General features: G+C 37.9%; 1 long non-coding RNA gene across 3 annotated transcripts in view; it reads right to left on the minus strand.

Annotated features, from left to right (window-relative positions):
- The window catches only part of LOC147398129 (uncharacterized), a 35479-nt gene that overhangs the window by 1259 nt on the left and 13705 nt on the right, over positions 1-20515 (minus strand). Inside the window, exon 3 of one of the 3 annotated variants that reach the window (XR_015179765.1) lies at positions 3261-3470. The exons of the other annotated variants lie outside the window; for them this stretch is intronic. This is a non-coding gene — a long non-coding RNA (uncharacterized LOC147398129). The remainder of the gene's footprint in view (positions 1-3260; positions 3471-20515) is intronic. 3 annotated transcript variants of the gene reach the window in all.

A 20515-nucleotide genomic window follows, 5' to 3' on the forward strand; every position in this document is an offset into this window, starting at 1 on the left:
GGGCGCGACCTTCGTCCAAATTTTCGATCAACCTCCGATCAGTTTCCGTTGCACTTCCGAAGGTAGGAAACCTATGCCAAACTAACTTCTATCATCGTTTTTTTCTCTCTTCTTAAACGATGTTCTGGTGATGAACATTCATGCAAACCAAAGGAAGATTTTTTTATTAGAATAAGAATTAGAGTTTAATTACAATAAGCTTTCAGTGGCTATAGGATTTAGATTTGATTTAGGAGTATACTTCTATGAATGATAGTATTTCCAGTTTTAGTAGTATTTATAGTTCTAGTAGGACTTATTAATTAGTTTTAGTAGTATTTCTAGTTGTAGTAGGACTTCTTTATTTTTTTCTATATAAGGATGTACTCGGATGGCTAGAACATTCATCAATAAATAAATTCTGATTTTTTTAAAGGTTTTAGACCTTTTCCTCTTGTGGATTCTAGTAATACTACCAGTTGAAGACAATGATCTTCTTCCTTGTTCATAATCACGATTTACTTCACGCTCTGCTACGTTAATTGGCATCAGAGCGAGAGTTCCTCGTTCCTATGGTAACTAAAGACGGATCAATTTCGACAAATCTCATATATGATACTCCAAATCATCGAGAGTCATAACCATAGCAATCTTCGAATCCTTCCAACGGGAGACTCAACAATCATTGCAAACTATGCATACAACAATTGAGCAGTTGACTCAGGCTTTGCATAAAAATCAGATTCAAAGTAATGAACGAATCATACCCAATGATAGAGATCAGCATGTTGAAGGACCTAGGGTTATGAACATTCGTAAGCAAGTTCATGAAGGTGAGTCTAGTGATGAAGAAATTGATGATACAATACTTCAACATGGTGAACGAAGGAGTTTAAAGCAAGAACAAGACTTTTGTATTAAGGTTGATCTTCCTTCTTTCAACGATCAACTTCATATAGAAGATTCCTCAATTGGCTTTTGGAGGTGGAACATTTTTTTGATTATATAGATATTGCGGAAGAAAAGAAAGTTAAGCTTGTAGCTTACAAGCTTAAAGGAGGAGCTTTAACTTGGTGGGAGTAGTTGCAATTGTCACGAACACGACAAGTCAAAGCCCCAATCCGAACTTGGCAGATAATGAAACAACTGGTGAGGGCACGCTTCCTCCCTATAGACTATGATTAGGTACCATTCCAACAGTACCAAAAATTTTGCCAAGGAAATCTTACAATCCAGGACTATATAGCTGAATTCTTTCGATTGTCAGTCCATAATGATCTTGCTCAGACATAATCACAAGTAGCTAGGTTTTTTGGTGGATTGCACGTCGCCATCCAAGAAAGGATTGTGTTATAGCTAGTTTACACTCTAAATGATGCAATTCAATTAGCAACAAGAGTTGAAATCCGATTGTATCATCTAGGTTGGCGGAATCAGTCCTCTGGGAAGATTGTGACCACTACGACAATATCGGAACCGGAACTGAAACTGAATCGAGGTAAAGCATCGTTTTGAAGAAATACCCAACCAAATGTTACAAACCGAGATTCGAGATGTAGTCAAGCTAAGTCAATAATGAAAGCCATTACTAATCGAGGTTCATCTTCAAATCCTTATGCCCACCCACAACTAAATAAGTGTTATCGTTGCAATCAATCAGGACATCGTTCTAACGGGTGCCCACAACGTCCATCGACCAATCTAACAACTCATGTTGGAGGAGCAGATGATGGTGAATCGGATCCTGAAGATATGGATGAAGTATAACAAGAGACTTGGACTCATGAAAGCAAAGGAGTTTATCTCATTGTTTGTAGATTGATGTATACACCAAAGCAGAAAATCAATCCACAAAGACATAACATCTTCAAGACTAGGTGTAAAGTCAATCAAAGGATTTGTGATTTGATTATAGATGGTGGCAACTGTGAAAACATTGTGTCCAAGACCATGGTTGACAAGCTACAATTGAGGACGGAAAAGCATCCCGGCCCATACACAATCGGTTAAATCAAGAACATAGAAGAAACAAACATAACTGAAAGATATCAAATTCCATTTTCAATTAGAAAATTTTACAAGGATACAGTTACTTGTGACGTAGTTGATATGGATGCTTGCCGTATGCTACTTGGTAGTATGATGTAGATTCTACCCCCACATTCATGTTTTACAAGGATGGGATTAAACTATCCTTGCCCCTATGAAAGGAAAGAATCGTCCCAAAACTACTAAAGTGGAAGGGCAATCATTTCTAATCGTTAGTGACATCTTACAAGAGTCTAAGGAAACGAGAGAGATATGCTTTAGTAGTGAAAAATGAAGAAGATAAGGTTCTGGAAGTCCCTAAAAGGTTGAGACATTTGCTGGTTGAATTTGAAATGATTGTACCCGAAGACATTTCAGATGGCCTTTCCCTATGATAGATATTCAACACCATATTGGTTTGATTCCTGATACAAGCTTCTGCCTAATCTGCCACATTATAGGATGAGCCTAAAAGAGTTTGAAATTCTGCAAATTTAAGTTGAAGAATTGATTCTTAAGTGTTGATCAGGGAAAGTATGAGCCCATGTGTTGTCCCAGCTTTGTTGACTCCAAAGAAAGATGGGAGTTTGAGGCTATGCATAGACAACAGAGCCATCAACAAAATGACCGTGAAGTATAGGTTTCTTATACCACGACTAGATGACATGCTTAATATGCTAAAGGGGTCTAAGGTGTTTTCTAAAATAAATCTAAAGAGTGGATACCACCAAATTCGCATTAGACCAGGTGATGAATGGAAAACAACTTTCAAAACCAAATAGGGTTTGTAAAAATGGTTGGTGATGCCATTCAGGTTGTCCAATGCACCAAGTACGTTTATGAGGGTGATGAATCAGGTACTCAAAACCCTTCATTGGATGATTTGTGATTGTTTATTTTGATGATATATTAATTGATAGTTGTAATGTGGAAGAACATGTTCAACACTTATGGGATGTGTTCACTATGTTCAAAAGAATAGTTTGTACGTCATATCAAGATGTGCAAATTTATAATTGAGTTTTATATTTCTGGGTTACGTGGTAAGTGCTTCAGGAATTAAAGTTGATGAAGATAAAGTAAGGGCATAAAAATTAGTGAGGTACGCAATTTCCACGAGTAAGCAACATTCTATAAGCACTTTGTGAAGAACTTCAGTAGCATTGCAACACCACTTACAGATTGCATGAAACAAAAACAGTTCCACTGGACAGAAAATGATGAGCAGATTGATCAAGGAGAAGTTGACTTACGCCGTTTTTTTGGCTTTGCCCAATTTTGAGAAGAAATTTTTCAAGGTGGATTGTGATGCCTCCTATGTAGGCATTGGAGCTGTCCTTTCCCAGGAAGGTAGGCTAATTTCCTTCTATAGTGAGAAGTTGAGTTATGCTAAAAAGAGGTGGTCCATGTACGAGTTAGAGTTGTATGTCGTGATTCAGTCTTGATGACATTGGAAGCATTACCTAGTGCAAAGAGAGTTTATATTACATACCGATCATCAAGCCTTAAAGTTCATCAATAGTTCAACAACTCCAAATCACATTCAAGTTAGGTGGATTGCAACAATCCAAGAGTTCACGTTTGTATTGAAACACTAGTATGGGGTACAGAATAAGGTAACAGATGCTTTAAGTCGACGAGTAACCCTACGACAATCAAAAGTGAAGTAATCGGGTTTGACTATTTGAAAGATTTATATGTTGATGATGAAGACTTTAAGGATGAAAGGGTTAGATGTATATCAAAACAACCAAGTTCAGGTGAATACCAAATTCAGAATGGTTTTCTATTTAAAAGAACTCATTGCGGGAACACATCATTCGAGAAAAGCATGGTGAAGGACTTGGACGTCATATGGGGTATGACAAAAGCATAGCTCTAGTTGAAGAATAGTATTTCTGACCACAATTGAAGAGAGATGTGGGACGGTATACACAACGATGTTATACTTGCTAAATATCCAAAGGTCAAACACAAAACACAAGTCTTTACACCCCATTGCCGATACCTAATGCACCATGGGAAGATCTTTCTATGGACTTCGTATTGGATCTTCTACAGACTCAACGAGGTATGGATTCTATTTTTGTTGTAGCAGATAGGTTTTCAAAGATGACACATTTCATTCCATGCAAGAAGACATCAGATACTACCAACATTGCCAACTTGTTCTTTAAAGAAGTTGTGTTTTGCATGGTATACCCAAGACTATTACTTTTGATCGTGACAATAAATTCTTAAGTCACTTTTGACGTAATTTGTGGAAACGATTGGATACATCATTGTAATACAGTAGTATGTGTCATCCACAAACAAATAGTCAAACAGCGGTAGTAAACCAAATCTTGGGCGATATTTTGCAGTGTGTCTAATGAGAAGCCTAAACAGTGGGACCTCACTCTTTGCCCAGGCTGAGTTTGCGTACAATAATGTGGTAAATCACCCTACTGGAAAACTACCATTTGAGATTGTGTACGGTCGACTTCACACACACATTGGATTTAGTTCCATTACCAAAATTACCTGGTATGAGCATTATTACAGATCACATGGTTGAAAAGATGACTTCAATTCATGTTAATGTCAAGAAGCAGTTGGAGGAATACAATAAACAAACACCGTCGAGTAAAGGTTTTCAAAGAAAATGATATGGTTATGATTCATATTCATAAAGAGAGATTCCCAATAGGCACGTACAACATTTAAAGCAAAAGAAAATTGGACCATTCAAGATCCTGTGGAAAATTAACAACAATGTTTATGTCATTGATCTTCCTAATGACATGACTATCTCGAAGACTTTCAACGTATAAGATTTCTTTGAGTATTATGCACCAAATTCCTCACTAATTACCATAAGCTAACTAGAGGACAAGTTTTTTCAAGTGGAGGGACTAGTGTAGAACATTCATGCAAGCCAAAGGAAGACTTTTTTATTAGAATCAGAATTAGTAGTATTTCTAGTTGTAGTAAAACTTATTTATTTATTTTTTCTATATAAGGGTGTAGTGGGATGGCTGGAACATTCTGTTGAATAATTCTGGTTTATTAGAATTTTTAGTCATTTGTCATTTTTTGTCTTTTCCAATTATTAGTCTTTTTAATTCCCCTTTAAAGTCCAATTAGGGCTAATCAATGAATTAACTTTTTTTCTCCATTATTTTTAACTTGGTATCAGAGTTGAGTTCCACTGTCCCCTCCTCTCTCTCTCTCATCCTTTCCTCCTTGTTGCAACTTCATCTTCCTCTTCCTCCTTAAACCTATCATCAACAACTCTCAACTTCAATAACTAGATCACCCCTACGGGGGTTGTTTGCTCCACACCCTAATCACATCATGTGATAGGGTCTTGAGGATTGTTTGAATCTCTACGGCAATAGTGTAGTCACCATCAAGGGCTGCAGCAACAGCAGGTTTGCTGGTTGGTGTTAGTTAGGCCTAACGATGGCATCTTGGACCTCTACAGAGGCTTACGATGACAGCAGCTTGGCTGTTTGCTGAAAACTAAGTTAGGTGACACAGGCTTGGACCTCCACAAGGGCTGACGATCACAGCAGTGTTGCTGTTTGGGGTTGGCAATCACAGCAGTGTTGCCGTTTGGTTGGTTTGGAGCCTGCGATCACCACAATATTACTGTTTGGGACTGGCAATCACAACAGTGTTGCTGTTTGGTTGATTTTGGAGCTTGCAATCACCACAGAGTTGCTGGTTGAGGCTGGAAATCACAGAAAATTGTTGGTTTAGTGCTTGCGATTACAACAGTGTTGCTGTATGAGACTGTACTCACAGTAGAGTTGTTATTTGACAATTGTAACCACATCAAGTGGCTGTTTGAAACTTATGACAGCGATAGAATTGATTTTTGGTGCCCTAAGATTAAGTTGATGGCTGTTCGGATCACCTACAGCAGTATTTGATCACCTTTCACGCCTCTTACGATCGTGTATTGCCACCGTTAGGGGGCTACGATCAGTTTCCTATTTGAATTCTCTTCAAACCAAAACACATCTACTCCTTGATGGCCTCCGAGGTATCTTCTTCCTCGATCACTGGCAATAGTAATGGATCGGGTGGTCTTACCTCTAATTCGATCGACTTTCTAGGTATTCAAATTAAACTGTGAAATTAGATGGTCCCAATTATCTTCTTTGGGCAAGATCGGTAGAAATGTTCATTGGTGGAAAAGGAAAAATCGATTACCTCATAGGGGTGGACAAACAACCTGCACCGACTGACCCTAATTACTCCAACTGGTTTGCTAATGATTATATGGTTCATTCTTGGTTATTTACATCTATGCAACCACATATTGCAACGGGTTTTATGTTCTCCACGACAGTAAAACAGATATGGGATTCCGCAAAAAACATCTACTCGCAACGTCAAAACAATGTTCGCATTTTTAATTTAGAACATGAGATTTCCCACCTTTCTCAAGGTGATTCTTCAATCACTACATACATATCACAACTTCATGCTCGATGGGTAGAGTTGACTTTCTATTCTTCGTTCTATGCGTGGAAGGACCCTTCTGATAAGGGATTATATGCATCGATTCTGGATAAGAATCGAGTCTTTCAGTTTCTAGTCGGTCTCCGGGATGAGTTTGAGTATGCGAGAGTTCATTTATTGGGTATGGATTCATTTCCGTCCTTATAGGCTACGTATTCTTATGTATTGGCTGATGAGAGTCGTCGCACAGTTGTCCTATCTTATTCTTCAGGAGACCACTCCGCCATACCACTCCGCCATACTTGCTCGCCTACCTTTTCCACAATCTCCCAGTGGGTCTCTGTCTACACATCAGCGATACAAGTGTGATCATTGTGGAAAATTGGGTCACGTAAAGACCCGTTGTTATGTACTTCATGGGTGTCCTAATCAGCTACATCAAGAATCTCAACGGCTTTCAGCTCATATAGCCTCTCAGCTGACTACTAATCTCGCACCTCCTTCAGCTACTACCTCCTTGGATTCGGTATCTCTACCCTAAGCCAAACTTGACAAGTTGAGAAAAATTTCAATCAAATAGAGGCTTCATCTCAACCAGTCTCTACTTTCGCTCACTCAGATACCTTTGCATCTGCACACAGTGTTTCTACAATCTCCTTACCATGGATCATTGATTCTGGTGTCTCAGATAATATGACCGGTACATCCTCCCTATTCCAAACCTATAGTGTTTGTTCTGGTCATCGCAAGGTTCGTCTTGTTGATGGTTTTTTGTCCTTTATAGCTGGTCAAGGTCAATTTTTGTTACACCTTCTTTATCCTTTACTTATACACTGCATGTTCCTCAACTTACTACTAATCTCATATTTGTTAGTAACATTACCAAAAATTTAAATTACAGTGTAACTTTTTATCACTCTCAATGTGTCTTTCAGGATCTGAGGTCGAAAAAGACGATTGACACTAGACGTGAAGTGAATGGCTTGTATATCTTGGATGCACCTGGTTCACATAGCACTCATTCTGTTTCTCAACTTAGTAGTAGTAGTCAGTCTAATAAGACTCTTGTAATGTGTTGGCACTTACGCTTAAGCCACATTTCTTTTGGATATTTGAAACATATGTTCCCTAGTTTATTTAATAATAACAATTTACTTGATTTTTCATGTGAAACTTGTTAATTAGCTAAACATGAATCGATCATAAAAAAAATTAGCTAAACATGTGCGTTCTTATTATCCTATTAGTATGAATACTACTATACTTGCTATGTTTGACCTAATTCACTCTGATATGTGGGGTCCTTCCCCCGTTACATCTTCTCGATTTTTGTTATTTTGTCTTGTTCATCGATGACCACAGTTGTATCACTTGGGTCTATCTTATAAAACACAAGAGTGACGTATATAGGATATTCAAGCAATTTCTTGCTATGGTTCATACCCAGTTTGGTCGTACCGTTAAGACATTCCGTTCTAATCATAGTACTGAGTACACTTATAGTGAGGTTTTGAAACTTTGTTTAGAGTATGGCATTGAACACCAAATGTCCAATGTTAAGACTCCTCAACAAAATAGTCGATCCGAAAGAAAAAATCACCATATTCTAGAGTTAGCCCGTGCCCTCTCTATTCACATGAACGTGCCACAATCCTATTGGGCCAATGCGGTTCTTACTGTTGTTTATATTATTAATCGAACTCCCTCCCGAGTTCTTTAGTTTGTCACGCCCTTCTCTAAGTTCCATCCGGATTGTCCTTTGTTTCCACTTGCTCCACGCGTATTTGGGTGCGTCACTTTGTTTAAATTTTTGACCAAACTCGTACTAAACTTGTCCCAAAGGTTGTTAAATGTATTTTTTTGGGTTATTCTTCTACCCAGAAAAAATACCGCTATTTTCATCCTTCTTCTCGAAGACGTTTCATTTTTCGGGATGTTTCCTTCTTTGAGCATACCTCATACTACAATGGGTCAATTGATATTTAGTCCGAGTGGTTTCCTCTAAATTCTCCTAATGATGATATCCATCTCCTTTGTTAGTTCATTTTCCTATGCTTGTTCTTCCTTCTCCACCCCCTGTCAGCTCGTCCCCTCCTTCATTGCAGTCTACTCTCGGCAATCACGAACCATGCAATACAACCATCACTTCTATGCTAGACTAGCGCGCTTCCTCGCCTTCAGCTTCGCCTCCTACTGTTCCTTGTGATGATCGTCCTATTACCACTCGCAAGGGTAAGCGCATTTGTACTTATCCTATTTCTAATTATATATCTAATTCTGCTATCTCACCCTCCTATCAGAGCTTTCTTGCCTCTGTTTTCTTCTACTAATACGGTTGCATATGCTATTGCCCATCCTGAGTGGCGAGCTGCTATGATTGATGAGTTGAATGCTCTTGAAAAGACTCAGACTTGGGAACTTATTCCTCTTCCGCCTAGGAGGAAGACTGTGGGATGTCGTTGGGTTTTCACCCTTAAGTATAATCTTGATGGTTCTATTGCTCGTTATAAAGCCCGTCTGGTGGTAAAGAGCTATGCTCAGACTTATGTGATTGATTATCAAGAGACATTCGCTCCAATTGCCAAGATGACCATCATTCGAGTTCTTTTTTCTATTACCGCAATCAGAGGGTGGCCTCTCTTTCAGTTAGACGTCAAGAATGCATTTCTCAATGGTGATCTTCAAGAAAAAGTCTATATGGTCCAACCTCCTAGTTTTCTCACACCTGCTTCTCCTACACATGTCTGTCTTCTTCGTCGCTCTCTATGGACTGAAGCAGTTTCCTCGTGCATGGTCTGAGCGCTTTAGTAAGGCAATGCATCAATTTGGTTTCCATTAGAATTCTGCTGATCACAATTTTTTCTTGCGGTACTCTAAGGGCAAAACTATCATTCTAATAATTAATGTGGATGATATTGTCCTTACTGGAGATGATAGTGTTGGCATTATCGAGGTCAAGTCCTACTTAGCCATCAATTTGAGATTAAGGACCTTGGCCATCTTTGTTATTTTTTGGGTATTGAGGTTTCGCGATCCCACTCTGGTAGATTTATCTCTTAACGTAAATATGTCATTGATTTAGTCCGTGATTCCGGGCAGCTTGGTTCTCGTCCAGTTGATACTCCTATTGAGCAGAATCACAGGTTGGCTGATTCTGAGGGGGAGTGTTTGTTAAATATTGGCCAGTATCAATGTCTTGTGGGAAAATTGATCTACTTGTCTATGACTTGTCCCGACATTGCCTATGTTGTTAATGTCGTAAGTCAGTTTATGCACTCGCCTCGAACATCTCTTCTTACTGTTGTTTATCGCATTCTTAGATATCTTAAAGGATGTCCTGGTTGAGGTATTTTGTTTAGCAATCATTGTCATCTTCGCATTGAGGCGTGGACAGATGTAGATTATGCTAGGTTAGTGACTGGTAGACGATCCACTTCGGGGTACTGTACTAAAGTTGGTGGCAACTTGGTAACTTGGCGTAGTAAGAAACAGGATGTGGTTTCTTGGTTCAGTGTTGAGTCAAAGTACAGAACTATAGTACTTGGAGTGTGTGAGTTGTTGTGGCTCAAGATCTTACTAGCTGATTTGTGTCTTCCCGTAACAGCCCCTTTTTCACTATATTGTGATAGTAAATCAACCATTAAAATAGCAGCAAATCCGGTTCAACATGACAAAACGAAACATATCGAAGTTGATCGACATTTCATTAGAAAGAAGATTGTTTCTGGGCAGATTTGTATTTCATTTGTTCCAACATATCAGCAACTCGCCGATATTCTTACTAAAGGTGTTAGCAAAACTGCCTTTGAAGGTATCTTGTCCAAGTTGGGTGTTGTGAATATCCATGCACCAACTTGAGGGGGAGTGTTGAATAATTCTGGTGTATTAGAATTTTTAGTCATTTGTCATTTTTTGTCTTTTCCATTTATTAGTCTTTTTAATTCCCCTTTAAAGCCCAATTAGAGTATCAATGAATTAATTTTTTCTCTCCATTATTTTTAACTCATTCATCAATAAATAAATTCTGATTTCTTTAAAGGTTTCAGACATTTTCTTCTTGTGGATTCTAGTAATCCTACTGGTTGAAGACGGTGATCTTCTTCCTTGTTCAAAATCGTGATTTGCTTCATGCTCCATTATGTCATATTCACTCTATTGTTTGATCAAGGTTGAAATCGAACCAAGCACAAAGGCAAAGGTCCGATCAAGCTCCGATTTATTTTCATTTTACTTCCAAAGGTACGAATCCCCATGGCCAAACTGAACTCTATCATCAATTTTTTGTTAATATGACTCGATATTCACTTTATTTTTCGATCAAGGTTGAAATCGAACCAAACACAAAAGCAAAGATCCGATCAAGCTCCGATTGACCTTATCATCGTCCCAATGTAAGAAATTTCTGATCTTCCTTCACAGATTTGGAATCACAAAGGATTAAATTTAGTAGATCTGATCTTGAAGTATTTCAAAATGTGATTTTGTTCATCTTGTACAGATCTGTACATGTAACATGATTCTTGTTTTGATCTTCCAATAAATTTAGTTTTGATCTTCCAACCACATGGATCTCAATACATATCACATGAGAATTCAATTCATAAAAAAAAATTTGATTTGGCTTTGAAGAAAAGAAGATATGAGATATGATATAGCTCATGGAATTTCCCAATATTGTGTTTGATTACTAGAAAAACTTTTAATGAAAAATAGATTTCTATCATTTTTCCCTCTAAACCAAATTTCCCATGTGTGTCGCAAGATAAAGAATTTGTTGGGAAAATTGGTTTCCCACTTGTTTTCATGGTTCATGAAATGTATCAAATTATCTCATATTTGTATTTAAAATTTTATTTGATTTTAGTCCAATCTTATTTGAAACTAATGCGTCTTAGTTAGAAGGTTTGAAAATATTCATGAGTTTTGATGTTTGGTTAATGGATAACGGGTCATTGTGAGTGGATTTGTTTTGAAGAAATTGTTTATTTTAAGGTGGTTCTATGATCATTATATTTTGTCAAATGGCGAGTAGATCAGGAAAAGAAATAGCCCCCAAAAATATAACTAAATGGACACCCCAATTACACATGAGAAGACATTGTTGTGTAATTGGTTAAGGGCAAAAGGGTTGGTACAACACTCAAAACGTCAAGTTATACCATATTGATAACACAATTCCAAGCTAAAACTGGAGTCTGTTACGATAAGTAGAAAAATAAGAATCATTGGGATAGGAAAAAAAGCCTTAGGGCTCGATGGAAAAAGCTTAAAAGCAATAATGGTGTGGGTAATGACGTTGATAACAATAGATTGTTGGCAGACGATGCTTGGGGGGACATGGTTGGAGGTAATTATTGGGATTTAGATTGTTGAATGGGGAATATAAATTTTAGGTTCTATTTTAACTTTTACAAATTTTACATCCAACTTTGTAGAATAATCCCAAAGACACAATGGCGTCACTCGGGATTGGAACTTGTTCGGGGGTTGGATATACTATTTAGTATTTTTACTTCAACGTTAATTGAAGGCATGTAATAGAATAAAACATGTTGATGACTGGTTTATATTATATATTTTTATATATTTGTATGGACAGTTATCAAGGTTTTAGTCAAAATATTCCATTTTTACCGTTTTTTTTTTACTTGTAAGGGCATTTTGATCATTTTTCTAGAATCCAGTAACTAAAAACTGTCAAACAAACAAGATTTTTAGGCTTCCATGCAAAGCCCGATACTTTTACAGCTTCTGTAACAAACAAGATCCTCCTAGACGCAGCTTCCTAGACTCTGGGCTTCTACTTCTCCCAGACACAATAGTCTGCAGTAGAAGCTGAAATCTATAATAGAAAGACCCAAAATCTCCCAAAAAAACCTTGTCTACTACTACTCTATGACATGGATTTTTATAAAATGAAATAGTTATAATGATAAAATAGAAAATATTATCAACTCGCAAAAAAGAAAAGCAGGAAAAAATGCCAAATGGCCCAAAATTACCCAACCTGAACCAAGTAATTCAGGTTGGGATAGAGATCCTGTTTTAGCGGAACACAAAATGGTTAGGATATCGTCTTAGTAGGATACAATTTGGTATAAAAAACCACCTAGCTAAGTTTGCACACACACACACACACTCATGGAAGGGGAACTCATATGTTCACTCACAATTCCAACCATGTATACATGGAATCCAACTGTTGAGACAAGATATCCATCTCAAGAATTCATCACATATCCCTAAGATTTATCTCAACTGTTGGATTTCTTGCTTACACAGTCAAGATTGTGAGTGAACATATGAGTTCATTTTCTATGAGTCTACGGATCCCCACCCTATATATATACCTAAAGAGGTGGGCCAAAGAAAGGAAAGTAGCTCGGATGGATTCCGGGAACCCTAAGAACGCATGAAAAGGCAACCCAGACATGTAATCTGAGGTCAAATAGATGGATCTAACAGGAATAGACCATTAAAATTCCTCAACCAGTCTCCTAACTTCAACCAGGGGAAGTGAAGGTGTATCATTGCTGCAAGCAATCAAAGTAGCAGTGGAATCTATCTACCAATCTTGTTTAGATTTCTTATAAAACCAAATTTCATGATAACTCGTAATTAGACTACCACTACATTCCTCACCATGTCCCTTTCTCTCCCCCTGCCCCTCTTTGTTACCTCTTCAAAGTAGAAAGAGACCCAGGAACAAGTCCTTAATGGAGGTTTCCTCAAATCATTGATTCTACCAGAAGCGGTCCCTATGGCTTTCTCCCACCTCAAAATGAAGCCATTTGATAAAATCTAGATACACATTATGAATGCCTCTTCAAATGCCATCGGAGTATGCTAATGATCCCATATTAACTTCGCTACTAGCTTTGAGGTAATAGTAGTCAATCTGGACCTTTCTTTGTGTATACTTCTGAAATCCCCCTTTACCAAAAGCATCGGACGCACCCAAGCCAGAAAATTCACCCTCTTCAAAACGTACTTGGGTTGTTCCGAGGGCTCAGTCTTCTCAATTGGCTGCTGGAGTTTCAGATTCTACAGTCCCTACAACAGCTGCAAAAAGAGATGTGTCTAAAGCGTTTCCTCTTCAGTTTGGGACATAAACCAGCCCTGGTTTCGTGAATGGAATGCAGATATATGCTCAACTAGTTCTGCTCCACCAAATTTGGATGAGCAGAAATGCAACCAGGCACACCATGATTCCTATATTGTTGTGCCTACATTGCCTGTCCCTTCTGTTCCTAAGCAGCAGCAATCAAGGAAGGATGCAAGTAGTGTTAACGAATCTAACAATGGTGACTTGCTCCATCCAAGACCAAAAGAGATGTGCATGTTAAAGTTCCTGCTGCAGCTGGCACAATGGCATCTCAAAAGCCTTCTGTAAAATTTATCGGTTCTTGCAAGACTGTCAAGATAACTCATCCCGACACTCATGAAGAATTGAGGTCTGATAAAAGGACCGACTGATCCATATTTAGAAGGTTGGGTCATCAGGCTCAAGGTTGAATCAAAATGTAAACCCCCCACCCAATTCCCAGCCCATTCCATCTTATACCCCGACTCATCAGATTCCCTACTATTCCCCTATACAACCCAATTCGTACAACCCTTGTAATGTTCAAAAATATATATATATATATATATATATATATATATATATTGACCAAGTCAACTAAGGTTGACTCAAGTCAAGTCAAACAACTTTGACTAAGTCAAATTGACTAAGATCTTTTTAGGAAATTCTAAAAGAATTAGAATTTTTTTGTAATATCTAGATATTTTTTTGAAAATATCAAATATGATATTAGCTGATTTTTGTTTGTTGTTTCACTTTTTACACAAAGAAGGAAGAGAAAAGTAAGAAAAAAAATGAAGAGAAAAGAAAAAATGAAGAGAAAGAAAAGAAGGTAAGGAAAAGAAAGAGAAACAAAAAAAAAGGTAGGCCCTTGCAACTCTTTATGATAGTTTTAGTAAAATTTAAAAAAATATATATTGCTGATTTTATAGTTGTAAAATAGAATTTGTTTTGTTTTTAAAACAATTCTGATTTAGTAATTTTAAAACTAAAGTTGTTTTGTAATTTTTTTTCAACAACATGCACATACTTTATACATATTTATATTATTGTTTTTATGAGTCTAAAGCATGCTAGTAGTTGTTGTTTTGTTTAAAAAGAATTATTATATACTTGTAGTTGGTTTATACATGTTTTAATAATTCTTTTTAAACAAAACAACTACTAGCATGTTTTAAACTCATAAAAACAATAATATAAATATGTATAAAGTATATGCATGTTGTTAAAAAAAATTACAAAATAATTTTAGTTTTAAAATTACTAAATCAGAATTGTTTTAAAAACAAAACAAATTCTACTTTACAACTATAAAATCAGCAATATATATTTTTTTTAATTTTACTAAAACTATCATAAAGAGTTGCAAGGGCCTACCTTTTTTTTGTTTCTCTTTCTTTTCCTTACCTTCTTTTCTTTCTCTTCCTTTTTCTTCTTATTTTTCTCTTCCTTCTTTGTGTAAAAAGTGAAACAACAAACAAAAATCAGCCAATATCATATTTGATATTTTCAAAAAAATATCTAGATATTACAAAAAAATTCTAATTCTTTTAGAATTTCCTAAAAGGACTTTAGTCAATTTGACTTAGTCAAAGTTGTTTGACTAGAATTGACTTGACTTGAGTCAACAATAGTTGACTTGACTTAAGTCAACAATGGTTGACCCAGAGTCAAGAATAGTTGACTTGGTCAATATATTTTTTTTAATTTTACTAAAACTATCATAAAGAGTTGCAAGGGCCTACCTTTTTTTTGTTTCTCTTTCTTTTCCTTACCTTCTTTTCTTTCTCTTCCTTTTTTCTTTTCTCTTCATTTTTCTTCTTACTTTTCTCTTCCTTCTTTGTGTAAAAAGTGAAACAACAAACAAAAATCAGCTAATATCATATTTGATATTTTCAAAAAAATATCTAGATATTACAAAAAAATTCTAATTCTTTTAGAATTTCCTAAAAAGACTTTAGTCAATTTGACTTAGTCAAAGTTGTTTGACTAGAATTGACTTGACTTGAGTCAACAATAGTTGACTTGACTTAAGTCAACAATGGTTGACCCAGAGTCAAGAATAGTTGACTTGGTCAATATTTTTTTTTTTGAACATTACAACCCTGCTCCTATGTTCTTTCAGACTCAAACTACTCACCATTTGACAGGTACCCATACGACTACCGGTCCTCAAACGTCGAAATATAATTATCCGGTTGGTCAAGGTTCACAAGCTGTACCGTTTATGGATCCTTCTGCTCTTAATCCTTTGCCTGTTAATAAGTTTGGCCCTCTAATGAATCCTTCTTATGCCTTCAGTGTTTGGTGACAAAGTTGGCTCCTCTTCAGTGAAGTTAGCTCACCAGTAGTAAGCAAGGGAGAATCACCTAAGCTATTGAGGCCACCTAAGGAAGCTAGGACACTGCATCCACAAAAAGACACTGGGATCAATTCAGAAAGCTCTATTCAGCATTCAAAATCTATGAACCAATAGGTTCCATTTCATTGTCTCTCACAACCCAACAATCTGCTACAATGTCTGCCACTGTTTTAGGGTAGATACTGTCCCCAGCACAACCTCTACTCCTACTGTACCTTCTGAGGAGACTACTACTGTTGTGATCAACACTGAAGGCAGAAGAAGGGATGTTCCAAGGTCCGACTCTTTTAAGGATCATCAGAAGAAGCTAAGCAGAAAAGATCTACGACAGGCAGTTCAAAGTAATATTCATTGAAGATGGCCCGGGAATTTTCCTAACACCCTGAGAATACTCAGTTGGATCATCCACAACTATCTAGAGCTTCCCTTCTCAGGGTTTGCAACATAATAGTTCATTGAAAGATGAAAATTTTGAAGCTATGGAAGGAGAAGGAACTACTACGACATCAGAAACATCTAGAGGTGTGCTTCATTCTACCGAGGAATCATTACCTAATTATTGTGCTAGTTCTAATGGTTTTGAAATGGTGATCGGTGGGGTTAGAATTTGGAAGGTGTTCACCTGTTTACAGTCAAACAAATCTAATCTTGAATTGGTGGGAACTGTTTATGGTAGTTCGGGTGCTGCTTGCCGTGCCAAACAAGATGATTGTACTCTTACCGGAGGTTTAACTTACTCAAAAAATTATGGAAATCATGGAACAAGAGAAAATTGAGCCATTTGAATGGCCCAAACAAGATGGTATAAATTTTGAAATGTGTACAGGATCGACTTCAAAGCAAATAGACAAATTGAGCAAGACTTCAATGTGAAAGAAACTACTGTTGGCAATGTTTCTGGTTTTGTGGAAACAACACAAAACGAATGAAGTACTAGGTTGCAGCTCAGAAGTTGACAGAATGGCTAATAACTTGGCAAGGTTGGACATCACCTCTCCAGATTCTACTGATGTTGAATCCACCCCTTCTGTTTCATCTACAATTTCTCTTGATAGTAAAACATCAATTGCGAATGGATCAATGACTAGAAATGAAAGGACTGATAGTAAAGATGATTCTGAAATGGAAGTTGTTAGATTAATTCATTATTATTATATTCTTAGTTTGTAGGCCATTTTTAGTCTTTTCCTTATTTAAATCTTTGTAATACTTTAAAGCCTAATTAGGGCTAATTAATTGAATAATAAGAAATTCTCTAAGTTTAATTTGGTATCAGAGCCAAAAACTCTCTGCCTCCATCGAAACCTACTGTTACAAACTCCATTAACTGATTCTTCGTTAAATCATCCTCAACTTCTCTCGTTTCCAATTTCATATCACCCCTACGGGGGTCCTCTGTTACTACAAACCTTAATCGCATCATGCGATAGGGAGTTAACACCTATTCAAAGTCTGCATTCAGGCTGTTCTCACGGCAATGATGTTGTTTGGTGCCTAAAATATCCATGGTGACTGTCTCTGAACCTTGCGACACTCAAGATAGAAGTTTCGATCTTGTGCAACCATCGTAGGTGGCTGTATGAGACCTACGATCACAGCAGGTACCATTTTTTGAGTTTTTTAACCATCGTGAGTGGCTGCTCAACCTCGTGCGACCATCGTAAGTGAGTTTATAAGACCTGAGATCATAGCAGTAGGCTGTTTTGGAGCTCACGATCACAGAAGATCACGGTTATGAAATCTGCAACACAACAGGACACCTCCACAGGACCTTACGACTGCAGTAGATTGTTGTTATGAGTTTGGCGACACTCTACGATCATAGCAGAAAGCTAACGACTACTTTAGATGGGGATTCTGGTATCTGCGACACCTGTGATCACCACAGAAATACAGTTTTGAAGCTTGCGATCATTTTTTGAGTCTTGGTTTGAGACCTATGATCACTGTGGAGGTGCAGTCAGAGGTCTACAACCACTCGAGTGATGGTGGTCACAGAAAATTCCTTGTTTTTTTTTTTCACGAAAACTAACTCTTTGTTTGGGAGGATCACAGTAGTAGTCACAGATTTTGTTTGATTTTTTTTTCTTGACCTCCCTTTCCAAACCAAAGTACATATTTTGTGTTTGTTATGGCCTCTGAGATGTCTTCTTCCTCGATCACCGGTGATAGTGCTGGATCAGGAGGTCTTCCCTCTTATTCGACAGATTTTCCATACATTCAAATCACCACCGTAAAATTAGAAGGTCCTAATTACCTTCTTTGGGCTCGTTCGGTTGAAATGTTTATTGGTGGAAAAGGGAAGATTGGTTACCTCATAGGGGCGGAAAAACAGCCGGCACCAACGGCCACTACTTACCCCCAATGGTTTGTTAATGACTCTATGGTCCGTTCTTGGCTAGTTACATCTATGCAACTACACATTGCAGTTGGTTTCATGTTCTCCAATACTGCAAAACAGATATGGGATTCCGCAAAAAATATCTACTCGCAACGTCAAAATAATGTCCGAATTTTTAACTTGGAGCGTGAGATTTCCCGTCTTTCGCAAGGACTCTTCAGTCACCTCCTATATATCAGAACTTCGGACTAGATGGGAAGAGTTGACCTTCTACTCCTCATCCTATGATTGGAAGGACTCGGGTGATGAGGCATTATATGCGTTGATTCTGGATAAGAATCGAGTTTTTCAGTTCCTAATCAGACTTCGGGATGAGTTTGAGTATGCGAGAGTGCACTTATTGGGTATAGATCATTTTCCGTCCCTACAGACCGCATATTCCTATGTTTTGGCTTATGAGAGCCGTCGCGTAGCTGTTCTACCTCATTCTTCAGGAGACCATTCAGCTATGCTTGCTCGCCTACCTTCTCCACAGATTCCTAATGGATCTATGTCTACCCGTCAGCGACATAAGTGTGATCATTGTGACAAGTTGGGTCACGTCAAGGCTCGTTGCTATGCACTTCATGGTCGTCCACCTCAGTAACGTCAGCAGTCTCAACGATCTTCAGCTCATGTAGTTTCTCAGCCGACTACTGATCTAACACCCTCTGCAGCTCCTACCACTTCATCGGATTCGGTATCTCTATCCCAAGCCGAACTTGACAAGTTCAGGAAATTCTTCAATCAGATGGAGACTTCATCTCAACCAGTCTCTACATTTGCTCAATCAGATACCTTTGCATTTGCAAACAGTGTTTCCACCACCTCCTCACCATGGATCATTGGTTTTGGTGCCTCAGATAACATGACCGGTACGTCCTCTTTTTAAAACCTACAGTGCTTGTTCTGGTCATCGCAAGGTTTGCTTAGCTGATGGTTCGTTGTCTTCTATAGCCGGTCAAGGTCATTTACCTGTTACATCCTCTTTATCCTTAACTAACACACTGCATGTTCATCATCTCACTACTAATCTTATATCTGTTAGTAGTATTACCAAAAACTTGAATTGAAGTGTAATCTTTTGTCCCTCTCATTGCGTCTTTCAGGATCTAGGGTCGACTAGGACGATTGGCACTAGACGTGAAGTGAATGGACTGTATCACTTGGACGTACCTGGTTCCCCTAGCATCCATTCTGTCTCCCAGCTTAGTAGTAGTAGTTATTATTATTAGGCTCTTGTAATGCGTTGGCATTTACGCCTAGGCCATATTTCTTTTGGATATTTGAAACACATGTTCCCTACTTTATTTAATAATAACAATTTGCTTGATTTTTCATGTGAAACTTGCCAATTAGCTAAACATGTGCTTTCCTCTTATCCCATTAGTATGAGTACTACTGCACCTGTTATGTTTAACCTAATTCATTCTGATGTATGGGGTCCTTCCCCTGTCGCATCAACCCTTGGTTTTCACTATTTTGTTCTGTTCATTGATGACCATAGTCGTACGACTTGGATTTATCTAATGAAACACAAGAGTGAAGTTTATGGGATTTTCAAGCAATTTTTTGCTATGGTTCATACCCAGTTTGGTCGTACCGTTAAGACCTTCCGTTCTAATCATGGTACTGAGTACACCTACAGTGAGGTCTTGAGACTTTGTTTAGAATCTGGCATTGAGCATCAAATGTCTAATGTTAAGACTCCTCAGCAAAATGGTCGATCCGAACGTAAAAATCGCCATATTCTAGAGTTAGCTCGTGCCATTTCTATTAGAATGAACGTGCCCCAATCCTATTGGGCTGAACCCCCTCCCAGGTTCTTCAGTTTGCCACACCCCTTTCTAAGCTTTGTCCAGATCGTCCCCTTTTTCCACTTCCTCCACGTGCTTTTGTGTGCGTCTGCTTTGTTCAAATTCTTGACCAAACTCGTACTAAACTAGACTCTAAGGCTGTAAAATGTATTTTTTTGGGTTATTCAGAAAGGATACCGGTGTTGCCATCCTCATTCTCAACGGCGATTCATTTCTCGGGATGTTTCCTTTTTTGAGCATACCTCGTATTACAATGGGTCTGTTGGCATTCAATCTGAATTATTTCCCCTCGATTCATCTACTGATCCTTTCCCTTCTTTATTTCCACTTCCCATGCATGTTCCTCCATTTCCACCCCCCGTCCGTTTGTCACCTCCTTCTTTGCAGGTTTACTCATGGCGTCCTCGCAATAC

The sequence above is a fragment of the Akebia trifoliata genome, chromosome 7 (assembly GCF_017979445.1).
Source record: "Akebia trifoliata isolate Shusen 1 chromosome 7, ASM1797944v1, whole genome shotgun sequence".
NCBI lineage: Eukaryota > Viridiplantae > Streptophyta > Magnoliopsida > Ranunculales > Lardizabalaceae > Akebia > Akebia trifoliata.